The following is a 13,719-nucleotide window of genomic DNA, read 5'->3' as shown; positions in this document are numbered from 1 at the left end:
ACCTCGTGATTACTGTTACAATTAATAATTGTCTCAGTAAACCCATCAAACCACTACACTATTGAGCCATGAAGAAAACCCACCTGTCCCAGTGTATTACCTGTAGTGTTACTTTCAGAAAATCATAAAAAAATAAAGAAAGAGGCCACAGCCACAGCAAGGTTGTATGAGGTTAGGGGCCCTGTCTGGTGTGTAAAACATATGGTTTCAGCAGTGTGGCTGTTGTATTTGAATTACTATTGAGCCATGAAAAAGACCCACCTATCCCAGTGTATACCTGTAGTGTTATCTTCAGAAAATCATAAAAAGTAAAGGTTACACAACCCAACACAAAGCTGGGAAAAGTCAGAAGACCTACTTAGTGTGCAAAACACTTACTTGCAGCATTGTGGGTGCTGTGATTTAAATGCTATTGGTTTGTGAACAGAATACCCCTATCCCAGTGCATTGTGCCATATTAAATAAAAGCACGAGAAAAAGAGATTCAGAACGCAAAGCTGTGTCAGTGTTCTGTGTAAAAAATCGGTTTGAACATCATGGGAGCTGTTTTTAATAAGCTGCTGAGTAAAGAATATTTTAATCTTCCTGCTGTCAGTAGTATTGTCAATATAGTTGACCCTTACCTGAATGAAAACAGGGCGTAAAGGAAGGGTTTCAGAAATCAAACAAAGCTTTATTTCTGTGCTTACAGTCTGGGTAATTGGAGACTGCGCTGTTCTGCTTCCTATGGTCATATACGGGTTATTTGCACGAAGCCGTATTGAACGGTATTTCTCGCGTTGTGAACGTCTGTACACAGCAGTCCTCCGGGTTCCAGTAAGTGCGTAATTACGCATTGATGAAAAACCGGAGGTTTAAAAAAAGATCATTAGCCCACTGATAGTTTGATGTAGAGGCTGTGAAAATATCCACAAGTCTTGGTCTTTAAAATGCATTTGGTTTGACGGCGTTCTGTGCTTCCATTGGGAAGATATGGACAAAAGAATATTCGTGCTTGGTCAAAAAAATGTCATAAAAACGAAAAAGTAAAGGCTGAGAAAGCATTCACAATGTATTTTATACACAAAGGAAGTATTCTCGCAACTCTAAGAGGTTTCGTGGATTAATTTTTTTTAATTGTTGAATCATATTTAAATGTTAAACAACTGAAGAGCATCTCGCTGTAGACCAGGATGGCCGAGTGGTTAAGGCGTTGGACTTAAGATCTAATGGACAAATGTCCACGTGGGTTCAATCCCCACTGCTGGTAGTGTTATAATAAGCTTTAAGTGACAGAACACTTTGATGATTTACACTCTATTTAGATATGAATTTACTAAATTTCAGTTCAGTTCTCTTCACTCCCACTCCCTGGCATAACTGAGCTCTCACTATCGCATACTGAAGGCTTTACATGCATTAGCTGTGATACAGCTCCCAATAAAGACAGAATCAAACAGTTTGTTCTATTTCTCATGGTGATCCTCTTCTTGATCCAAATGAAATGGATCATTTAATATGATGCCTCGAGAAAAAAAAAGGAGTGAATTTCCGCCTGTAATGATTGATGCCCCATCAAACATTTTGTAACATCCCCGGAAGATTATACAATAGAATCCTGGTTTGTGGCTTAAATTCAAGGTAAACAAGACTAAGGAAACGAGTTGGAAACTTGATGTCGAACTGTAATTTAAGTACCCGGAATATTTCACTACATTGGGCAATATGTGCCAGAGAGGAGCACTTTAAATCCCTTCGATAGCTCAGTTGGTAGCGTGGCTGACTGGATTAGAAACAGTTAGGAATCCTTAAGTCGCTGTTTTGACTCCAGCTCGAAGGAAGGTGCTTTTGTGAACTTTAATCAAATAGTTAAAATAGCGAATCTTTTTCACTCAGACGTTGATCAAAAGCTCAATAAACGATGAAGCAGAGGCTCTTGTTCCAAATTCAGCTAACATCTGGTTGTCTTGTTTTGGCCAAGATCTGATCTTTGAATTAAGGGACTACGCTGTCTGATTTGTAATTCAAAAGTAGATACAAATGTCACTGTTTTCAAAGGATAGGTACTTAATTGGCTTTATGATTTGGTATTGATTTCGTATCATTATATTATTACGTTTGTGCCTTCTGTGTTTTTTATCGTATTGTGAACTTATTTTTTAAACAAAAGCTAACAAAGGCAAACACAGCACAAATCTGTTTATACCAGCGGTGAATTGTACATTTTTATTAAGTACAATCTACTGTATTTTTTTTAAAAAAATGGCATACTGTGCACGATATGTTGCAGAAACACAACCTGATATTTTCATAATTATTATTTTAATCAAGTATGAGGTCCCGGATCCAAATCTTTAGTTCTGATTTTTTTTAAAGTGATATCTTCTCTTCCTCTCATGGAAATCACAAGATGTGAGCAAATGTTTTTTGTTCTTTTTTTTTCACGTTGCGATCCAAAGAGCCTCAGACGCACAGTCTGACAGTAACCAAACCAGAATGGATTCTGCTGGGAGCTGGACTGAGCTCATTCTCACTCCCTGTGCTGAAAACAGAATTATCTCTTCCCCAAACATCGTCTACAGCTGCTAGATATTGCTCTGCGTCCTACTGCTCCAGCAATTCCTTTGACCAAAGACAGATCACTTGTGCGCTTTTAAACTTCTTGCCACTACAGGCTCTTTGATGACTCATGCTGACTGTCCTGTGAATCCAAAAGAAAATGTTAAAGCTGATACATTTTCGATTGTAATTTGCATCTAACTACAACGTCCCTGGAAAAGAGATTTTATTCGTTGCCTGCAATCGCTATCTTTTACTTTACGTATGGTAGTGGAAATAGTTTTAAAAATGTTTTCTAAAGAAGATTGTATTGCCAGGACCTGCCTTTAGCACTCAGTAGCGATTACGCTGTTGATATAGATGGAGAAGAAATGTAAGATGAATTGATGATCTAAGCTAAAGTATCCCTAACACGCCTCCTGTAACAGTGTTTGTATTCATAGCAAGTAATATTTTTTTTCAAACCCGAACGTTGCTTTTGCATTAAGTGTTATGTAACCATTAGCGGTTTCGGTAGCTTCTGAAGAGCGCACTTTTCCAAACTGAAGCCTATAAGAACATTATTCAAGATGCACCATGGCCCAGAACGTGCATCGGGACAAGGATAAACATCAATTGAAAGTACTCCCAAATAAAAGACTTGACGGAAAAATTGAAAGAGTAGGCAAGTATTAAAAAAACACCATAATTTCTCGGCTTCCAATCTCTTTCCTGGTTCAGGCTTTGTAAAATGACATGATTAGTGGAGTCATGCCGCGGTTGTGAGTTCAAGCCTCACCTGGAGCAGCCTGGTTTTCTGCCTTGACAGGTAAACAGTGTTTTGTGTTATTTGCTAAATGGAGAGAGGATTTTGTGTTAATTGTTCTCCTCCTGGGAGAGGTCAAGATGAAAGTTCACGAGGCTGGTGGTAAATATCCTGTCCAGGAATATCGGGGCTGTAGGGGGTCAGATCTATAGATGTAGTAAACACATCAGTGGAGACGGTCTGTCTGCTCTCTGTGTGAGAGCCGGACGGAAAGAATAATCTGTGGTCTGGGAAGAAGAGACCCTCGTTGGAAGAGCGGCGCTCCACACAGGAGAGAATGAAAAAAAAAATTTTCAGGGACGCTGATTGTTCTCTTTGGGGGAATTAAAAGAACGCGTGGCGAGCAACCTCGTGGCGCAACGGTAGCGTGTCTGACTCCAGATCAGAAGGTTGCATGTTCAAATCACGTTGAGGTCAGCTGATGAGTTTGCAGGTGCTGCTGGTGCTGAACCTGGAAATTACACCATGCAGTTGCATTTTATCTGTACACCACATAGGTAATCGAACGAAGTAACAGCGCAGTACAGAACACCCAATCAGGAGCTTATTCAGCGAATCATCATGAACATGACAAGAGAAAAGGCACACTGCACATCCGTGAAACATCATGTCCGGCTTTAGAGACAGTGACATCAGAGAATGGAAGTTTCAGACCGCTTTTCTGTTACAGGTTCAAGCAAACCTGAAAGTTAGGGAGTGTTTGGTCACTTTTGTATGAAAAAGTGTCTGAAGCCTGTAATTTTAATTTGTCCTTTTTTAATTGTGGTTGAAATCCACTCCCATGTACCAAGACCTACAGTATATTCATGTTTGCTTAAATGACTAACGCTATTGGACATTAGCTGGTGTTTTTTGTAACGATTTGCTATTTCATGCAGGAAAGAAAGGAAACCAGACCCAACGTTTGCTTTCAGGTGCGGTCTATTTACATAACGGACATCTATTTCTGAGGAGCCTGATTTAAATCACACAACCCCGGTAGAAGATGAATCGACAATCTAATAAACCGAAATCAGACGCGTTATCCATTAAACCACTAGTCTGTCACGTAAATGAATGGTGAGTTCAGCGCCACTACTAGTAATACCCCACCCCCATCTTAAATTTCTACGTGGGCGATCCGATCTAGCAGGGCAAAAACAGGGCAAAAACATTTGCAAAAACATTTGCCTGCGTAATCAGCGGGATGGTGTTACCACAGATTCTGTCCAAAACACACTGTATTTTGGAATACACACTGTAGGCTTCCCCTACACCCCAGGCTTCCATTTCTGATCTGAAAACATCAGATCTGCAATAATTTCACTCAAGTTCTTGACATACACATCTATCTCTTTAACAAATTTAAGGATATTAGCATTCGACTCTTTGTTTTGCATATCAAGCTTTGTAGAGAGAAGTGTGTAAAGCACTTTTAGTAAGAATTCAGACGTATACATTCGAAATTCTTCATTCTTCGGACGATGGCACACCCGGGTCTGTAAAACAGAGTGAAATCTGTATTCATATTTTACATAGATCTTTTTTTTTGCGTCTGTAAAAATAAGAATAGTGTTTCTTTTGCAACGCATCAAAAGTCACATCTACTAATTTTTCATCCAGCTGTTCAAGTATGGTGTGTACATGCTCGTATGGGGAGCGGTCCTCAATTATATTTTTCAGCAACTGTTTTATGCACCGCTCAGTGTCATTTCTAATGGTGTACGAACCCAGACACCTGGCGGTGTACAGAACAGTCGATAAAATTCTGGCTAAACTGAGAGACTTATAAATTTCTAAAGCGGCAAACGTCACATCTTCAAACCCATCTGTGTAGCCGACAGACAGGCATGTGTGACCCCGCTGCCCAGGATGGTCAATCAAACAGGCCGGGCAGTCATCAACCAGGACCCCCTTTAAACAGTGTTTGAAGATGCAATAAACTACTGCTTTCACAATCTGGGGCATAACATCGGGCTCATTAGGGACATCGTTAGCTAAACCTGGTTTGGCATCAGCTTTATTAACATTTGGCCAAACACACAAGCATAGACACGAAACATTCAGTTGTTCCGGTAGGCTGAAGATTGAGCCGTCCACATCCTCTTTATTCTATTAAAGGAAAAAGAAAAGAAAGGCTTAAAAAACTTTTGAGCTAAGGTTTTTCGTTAATATTTACCATTTGTAGCGTGGTATCATCGCTAGCACCCGGCAGTTCTTCAACATCTGGTACCCTAGCTGAACTCACACCCCCGCCGCTGTCACAGGGTGCAGAGGGTCGGGTCGGGTTTTGATAAAAAGAAGACCAAGAATTAAAATGACATACGCTAAGCACCGATACAACAATTCCACGATCAGAAAAAATATTTTAGCCGCCTACCTCTTCACTTTGTAGAGTAGCAGACCCCGTTGTTTCTCCACACAAAGAAGCCATCTCCGCAGCTCCTAACAAGGGGCGGTGTCTGACAGCTCCAAGGACGCGCTGCGACCCTGTCAGTCCGGAGCGTTTAAGAATATGCGCCAATGGTGTAACCACGCCTACATAACACAAGACATTTTTCAATTGGTTGTGATGCTTTAAAACGCATCACAACCAATGCTGTGATGACCCCCCCCCCCCTTGTTTTATCGAGAGCGAAAAGTATTCACATATCAGTTTATAAGTTTTAAACTTTAAAAGTATTAACACACAATGCAAACACAAATGATGTGTTTGCCCAGAAAAGAAATTTTAAACACGCGGGTTTGGTCTTAAAGTTTTTAAAATAATGTAATAAGACACAGTTTATTTTTAATAACACATTCGCGACAGCTTTTTCGAAAGTTTGAGATCAATTTCCACACATTGCAAGCGTAAAAGTCTTTAAGGTATTAATAGGCAACAAATGATGGGGTGTTGTTCTTCATACTTTAACGGATTGGTCTTAAAGTTTTAAAATCACGTATTAGAGATAATTTGAGATGTTTTGGAGACGTGCGGTGTGTGTGTGGGGGGGTTAGTTAAAGTGGCTTATGTACATCGAACACACAGAGCCCGTTAAAATCCAACACGCGTTAACCACGGCCAGTGAGTTCAAGGTTGGCCCATATTTTCTGGATGGTTATGCTGTAATTGACGGAGTGCCGACAGCCTTTGAGTTCAACCGTTGCTTTTTTCATGGTTGTAGCGTTTGTTATTGTGAAAATGATTTTAATCCGCTGACAAACACTACTTTTGGCTGGTTGTACAGAAAGACGATGGTTAAAATTAATTTTCTCAAAATGAGAGGTTTTAACGTGCGTGTTTTGTGGGAGCACGAGTTCAGAGACATGCTTGTTGAAAATGGAGACTTGGGTAAATTTCTAACAGCTGCGCAGTTACCAGAGCCTCTGCAACCGCGCGAGTCGCTTTTTCGGGGGAGAACAAATGCTATTTGTTTGCATTACACAGTGCAGCCCGGTGAAAAAAATAATTACTATGATTTCACCAGTCTGTATCCGTTTCTGAACAAAACTAAAAAATACCCACTGGGGCACCCCCGAATAATTTATAACAACTTTGGAGATTTAAAACGGTATTTCGGTTTTAGCGAAGGTGAAAGTTTACCCACCCAGACGTTTATACTTTCCAGTTCTTCTAACCAAAATTGACAAAAAACTGTTTTTCACACTGTGTCCTACGTGTGCTGAAACAAAACAGACCACCCCCTGTGAGCACGGTGATGAAGATCGCGCCTTGACTGGTGTCTGGTGCACCCCTGAATTACAGATGGCCTTAGATCTGGGGTACTGAGTGTGTAAAATTTACTAAATTTGGCATTTCGAAAAGGCCTCACACGATCTTTTTACCGACTACATCAAACTGCATCTGAAAGGGAAACAGGAAGCTTCGGGGTTTCCAGAAGGGTGTACAGATGTCGCGAAACAACAAAGATATATCAGCGAATATTATGAAAAAGAGGGTGTCCTACTGGACCCCGGCAACATTAAAAAGAATCCGGCCAAAAGACAGCCTTCAAAAATTGCCTTGAACAGGTTGTGGGGGAAGTATGGACAAAGAGACAATTTACCACAGACCACCATTGTGAGAAACCCCGATGAATTGTTCAGGTACTTATTTACGCCATATCATGAGGTGTCAGCCTGCGAGTTTATCAATGAAAACACAGCCTGTGTTACGTGGAAACACTAAACACAACTATACAGGCCATTCAAACACAAACATTTTCATCGCTAGCTTTACAACCGCCTATGCCCGCTTGGAGTTATACAATCTGCTAAATGCTTTGCAAGGCCACTGTCTGTACCACGACACAGATTCCGTTATCTTTGTGAGCCGGGAGGGTGAGTGGAATCCGGAACTGGGTGACTACTTGGGTGAGCTGACCAGCGAAATCGCTGCTGGACAACACATCACCGAGTTTGTATCAACAGGACCCAAGTCGTACGGGCACAAACTGTCTGGAGGGAAAGCCTGTTTAAAGGTAAAAGGCATTACGCTCAATGTGAACAATTGTGAAAAAGTTAACTTTAAGAGTCTGCGGGACTTGGTTTTTGACTATGGCGTTAACCCTTATGCAGAGTGCCGGGAATTTAAACACATTTCTATTCAACAGCCGATGATCGTGCGTGTTAAAAAGGATTGGCGCATTGAGACCTGGACCTTAAAGAAAACCCAGAAGGTGGTGTATGACAAGCGGGTGCTGCAAGAAAATTTGACATCGTTGCCCTACGGATATTAACACGATGGATGTCAGGTTAAAACACCCTTTTTCATGCATTTTGTCCGGACCCTCGAATTGCGGTAAAAGTTATTTTATAAAACAGCTCTTGGAGAGCGGCGATACCGTTATGACTCGTAAACCCGAAAACATAGTCTGGTGTTACAGCTGCTGGCAACCTCTATACGACGAGTTGCTTGTGAAATTACCATACATTCAGTTTATAGAAGGGCTACCAACGTAGTTTTCCGACAACCAGCTACTGCCACCGGATAGAGTAAATTTGATTATAGTGGATGATTTGATGGAGTCTGCGTGTGAAAATAATGAGATAGAAAAAGCTTTTACCAAATACGTACACCACTGAAACCTCAGCATCATGTATATCGTCCAAAATGTGTTTTGTCAAGGCCGGAAAAGTAGAACCATTGCGTTAAATACAAAGTACATGGTGCTGTTTAAAAACCCTAGAGATAAACTACAGATTACAACCCTGTCCCGGCAGATGTACCCCGGTAAAGCCATTTTTTTTTTGGAAGCGTTCGATGACGCTACTAAAAAACCTTTCGGTTACTTGTTGGTGGATTTAAATGCCGACACCCCAGATGACTATCGCTTGCGAACAGGTCTTTTCCCCCCAGATGTACCCTTATGTATTTAAGAAATCTAAAAGTCGGTGATCTCGCAACCACAGACTCAGTCGAAAAAACAAGTTCGGGGCGTCGTCATGTCTTCACGTGTTCGGAGAAACCTGACTCTCTTAAATTTTCTGGTGAAAGCAGACCCCAAACAGCGGAAAGCTATTCTCTGCAGGGCTACAAATGATCTTATACAGGCCATAGCTGAAATTGCCTTGAATACCTTGAAAGGGAACATACTGTTATCTGCTAAGCAGTTTGGGACCCTGAAGAGAAAGCGTAAGCTTAAAAAGACTTTGAGTCGAAAGGGTCTTTCTCTTAAAAGAAAGAGACTCTTGGTGAACCAGTCCGGCGGTTTTATCGGGACCCTATTGAGTATTGCAGTACCATTGATTACGGGGCTTCTACAACGTCAGTATTGGAGCACGCTGAAAAAATGTACCTGGTACCTCAGAAACAGCTCGATCGACTCCGAGAGAGGTCTGGGTTCGAAAAAATAACAACCCGTCGGTTGGATGATGAAATGCGAGACATTCTTCAGAACTCGCATCTGGCCGAATATGAAAAAGTGGAATTGTACAGTTAGGTGTTACAACGGTATTTGACATTAGTACGCCAGGAGACTTCCGAAAAGGGGACTTTAACTGTTGTACTACCAGAAAATGCACCCGCCGAGCTATCACTCACGTTAGCACAACCGCCGACATTGAGCGACACTGACTTTGGTATATTTTGGACAGTGTGTCTCAGCGGTTCCGGAGAAATGCCAAGATATTGTTAAAGACCATGGCCCGCAATGAACCATTAATAGCCTGGAATGAAAAAGGGGAATTTGTGTACAAGGGGGCACCCGTTGAGGGCTCTCACATGATTGGTCTTGTCAGGGCTGTCACGCAGCAGCAAGCAGTTGCGGTCGGTAAGAAGCCAAAAGGTTGGGATGTGTTCATGGAGGCTATGGCAGAAACCAACGTGCCGGGCACCTTGCTAGCCAACGCTGGTAACCGAGAGCTACTTGAAAAACTCAAGGCTGCCCCGCTGGGGTGTGCAGCGTCGGTCAAAACTTTAAAACAACCAGTAGAGTTGTCGACGGTCGACCCGGTCTCTAAGATAACCGCTGAAAGGAGACGATCATTAATACCTAGACACACATGGTTGTCTTTGTAACATTTTTTCTCTGGGTATGTGTGTTTGTGATAAATGACTTGAAATGTATATTAAAAAGCGTGAGCAATATAGTTAAACATTTTTGTAAGAAAATGGCTTGGATGTAACATGTATTAAAAAAAGCTTGAGCGCTATAACAGCGAATGTATAATAAAAATATTGTATTGATTTTAATTCATGTTTTGTGTTCTTTTTAAATAATAACCACACAGACATCGAAATGGTTTGATTTCATTTTTATTTTAGACGGTCGATTAACATTTATGACATGTTTTAAATTGTCGTAAACACCCGCGTAATTGAACATTCGTATTTTCAAATGGCTTAAAAGGGTATCGGGGTCTCCGTCTCACACGGCGTCGGTTTTTCAGAAACATTTCCACCATGGGGTCATTCTGGATTGCATTTGTAGAATAAAGTTCTAAAATGTTTCTAAAAGATAAACCTTTACATCTATGGTATAGAAAAAAGACGCGATGTAGACCGCAGGTCACCGCAAAAGAATCTTGCAATTGTCTGTTGTTGTAAAATATGGAATTAGCATTTCTGTTTAAGAAATCAATAATGTTCTTGGGAAAGAAAAGGCTTCGGGTGAAAATCCATAGGAGTCGAAAAATTCTGCGCCCTCGTCGTCGGGTAAGTAAATAGCCAGCCAGTGTTCACCGGGGCGGTCGTGTGGGTGAGTATTAACTATTAAACTCAGAGGAGGCCGCGCTAGTCTCTCGCGCGGTAGGGCATCACTGGGGAACACGCCTAGAAAACTGTCTCGGGTGTAGCGGTCCTGGGTTAGAATGTCTTCCAGCTGTTTGGTGTTCATCTTTATGTGCAGGTTGTGTGGCCTCCAGTGCTTTTTAGCTGAAGTCGTAAATGACTTGACGTCTCATATCTAGCTCTATCACGTTGTCGAACAGCGTGTACACAACCATGTTAACTGTAGTGGGTAGCAGTAGCGCGAAGCGTATTTCAGCTCTCAGATTACCCATTTTGATAAGTGAATGTCCTGTGCACTCGTCGTCGGGGCTGAGGTTGAAACCGAACAATGTGTAACCGCGCGCGTACTCCTCGCGGTCCACCAGAAGTGGTTTGTCTTTCAGACGCTTCCCGGCTGTTTTCACCAGATTAAAATATTCACGGACGCAATGTCCATTCTGGAAGTCTGGTTGAAGCGGTTTAGTGGGGATTTGTTCACCGTCCACGTAGAGAGCCAGAAAGTTAACGTTGTAGTGTTTAAAATTGAAGGGGTTTTGGGTAAAACTGCCGCTGAATGCCACGTTGTCCACAAACCCCAAAATGACCACTTTGGGTAACTGTCCGAGAAAGAGGTTTTCTTGGTTACACACACGGCTCCCGGCAGGCAGGCTGAAGACTTTCATCTGTACGCGGTCTATGGGGTATTTAGCGTTGGCCGTCAGGAGTGCTTCGGCGTGTCCCAGTCTGACCCCGGGTGACACTCTGACTCTTTTCACAAACAAAGATGCAGAGAGTACGCTCAGTTTGTATTCTCCGGCGTTGTTCATTAAGCAGAAAGCATCTCTGTTTCGTGTGAGTTTTATTTTCAGGTCTACGCCATTCAGTAGTAGTTTGTCCTGAAAAAACAGGTCGGCGTGAATGTGATCCAGGAGCTCTAGTTTTCGGCTTTGCGTCGTGTATGATGCTCTTTTTCGGAACCCCTGATTGGGACCATCCAAAATTGTGGACTCGTGTTCCCCGGCTGTGTCTTTGTCAAAGAGCCCTGTTGAATACTGCGTCTTCAGCGTCTCTTCACTGTAGTTCAGGACCGACTCTATAAAGGCTCTGTAAGGATAGCAGTTGTTGCTCTGGCTGATCAATCGGTCTCCTACGGTGATGTCAACCTGGCTGAAGATGGCTGCCATGGGGTACTTCACCAGGCTCACACGGGCTGCCGCATCAATGTCCCGACCGTCTTCTTCCATTATTTTACAGGTCAAATAGAGCAGGGTGTTGTTTAAATCTAAATAATCTTCTCCGTTGCCTGCGACGTTGAACTCCAGAGGTGTGTTTTCTGTTAGGGCCGTGAGGGGTGAAACTTCTATGTACAAGCTTTTCTCAACGCTTGTTTGGGTAGGTGCTAATTTAAATATGTCCAGCTCCGACTTGGCTCATTCTGCAGACCCGCCATGAACAAAAGCCATGTTTAAAATATGTCTCGTTTCGTGTCTCGTTGATTGCGGTGTGTCACGCTCTTCTTGGTCGACCTGAAGCTTTTATGAGTTGCCTGTCTGCGCTTAGCCATTCTTTTATCAGGTTTCGGCGGCCCCCGACGGTGTGATGATGACGTCTGTCTTTTTCTCCTGACACCCCTGCGGATGTATGCTAGACCTGAACCTTCCTGCTGATGTGCAGCCACCTTAGACATGACCGCGCTTGTAACGTTGCTGACCACGTCTTTGGTGATGTTTTTAGCTGCCGATGCCATGTGCGGCTTAGCTATTTCAAACCCGCGTTTCAGAAAAGGCACAGCTTTTCTAAATAGCGCTCTGAAAATACCCCCCGATACCAGCGCTGTACTGAACCGGTAGCCCTGAAAATCCTGGTAATCCATAACCAGCCTGTTGTTTGTAGTAGTGCGTATACAAAGAAGGATCCCCGTAGCTCTTGATGACCGTCATCCTTTTAGATGTTTGTCGCTTTCACAGGTCTGAAATGCAGCTTGACGATGACCTATCCAAATGCAAATGACACGTGTTCGTTTTGATCCGTCTTTATTTCAATAGTGATGTTGTTAAAATGGTCGATGCTCACCGGCACGTAATGGGGTTTGTCGTACAATACTGTGACGAATTCACCATCCACGGCTCTGAAGGGCACACAACGCAAAAGCGGTATGTAGACGTCGCCTATTAACTGGTGTTCTATGATATCGGTGTATATATACATGGTGTTAAATCCGCCAGTCATATCGACGGGGTGCGGTGATTTTACACCGGCAACACCCGAATTGAAACCCAACATCCGCGCTAGGTGGTCACGCACTTGCATAACAAACCGTTTATCACTAACAATCCTTACCAACCGGCTAATGGGGTTGTATTTAAGACTTACAGCCATTAACTTGGATTTTTCAGCAGCCCGTTTCATTTCATGCAAGAGCTGCTCGATGTTGCCGTAGTACCCTCTCGGTAAGGTACAGGTCCAGATAGTCTTGAGCTCCTCGCTGACGAACAGAAAAACTTCGTCTTCATCAAAAGTGTTTAGTGTATGCAGATAGTGCAGCTCGACCAGGCCCACTTCCCAGCCCCCGTCCAGGTCAATCGTCTTTGCCAGATGCTCTGTGAAGCACCCGTTAGTGTTATTTGGAAACATCTTTGAGGATGAATTACTAGCCAGCGTCACATAGAAACCATTGGGGTTCATTTTTCACCACCTCTATATGTCTCGGACCTCAGAAGCCTTCACCCAACTATTGAATTTATCGCTCCAGCCGCGCCACTTTACCAAAAGCTGTTTGTTTTTGCCACGACCCCTGGCTGCTAAAATCGTTTGGATGCGGTAGACGTTCTCAACATCTGGGTTTATCTTCTGTAGCTCTTCGGCATAGAAGGAGCCCTTAATGTTGTTGCCTGCGTAGTCCTGCAGTTTGTAATAGGGTCTCAGAGCCGCGGTCCGCTCTTTGACAATGAAAATTTCATCTGTGAAGGTCTGTTCATATCCCTTCTCAAACACTCCCTTTATTTTGGACACCCGCACGCGATCACCCACATTAAATGAAAACTTTGACGGTTTTCTCTTAAAGTGCTCGTCATAGACCGTTCTCCACACCTCAAGGGAGTTGTCGGACGTAACAGAAGCCGGGGTTCGTTTAATAGTCTTGTGGTAACTATGGTTATAAGCGTAAATAAGATCTGAAAGGACGTCAATATATCGAAAGGTGTTT

At 42.7% G+C, this 13,719-nt stretch overlaps 1 protein-coding gene and 2 non-coding genes across 2 annotated transcripts; 2 read left to right on the top strand and 1 right to left on the bottom strand.

Annotated features, from left to right (window-relative positions):
• The window catches only part of LOC138242764 (zinc finger protein 271-like), a 1,399,044-nt gene that overhangs the window by 59,134 nt on the left and 1,326,191 nt on the right, over window positions 1-13,719 (bottom strand).
• On the top strand, window positions 1,167-1,249 carry trnal-uaa (transfer RNA leucine (anticodon UAA)). The gene has a single exon. It is a non-coding gene; the product is annotated as a tRNA-Leu (tRNA).
• Window positions 3,689-3,760, top strand: trnaw-cca (transfer RNA tryptophan (anticodon CCA)). Its single transcript has one exon. It is a non-coding gene; the product is annotated as a tRNA-Trp (tRNA).

Source organism: Lepisosteus oculatus, chromosome 14, assembly GCF_040954835.1.
Source record: "Lepisosteus oculatus isolate fLepOcu1 chromosome 14, fLepOcu1.hap2, whole genome shotgun sequence".
NCBI lineage: Eukaryota > Metazoa > Chordata > Actinopteri > Semionotiformes > Lepisosteidae > Lepisosteus > Lepisosteus oculatus.
The sequence above is the reverse complement of the archived record's forward strand: the minus strand, read 5'-3'. Positions and strand labels throughout refer to the sequence as shown.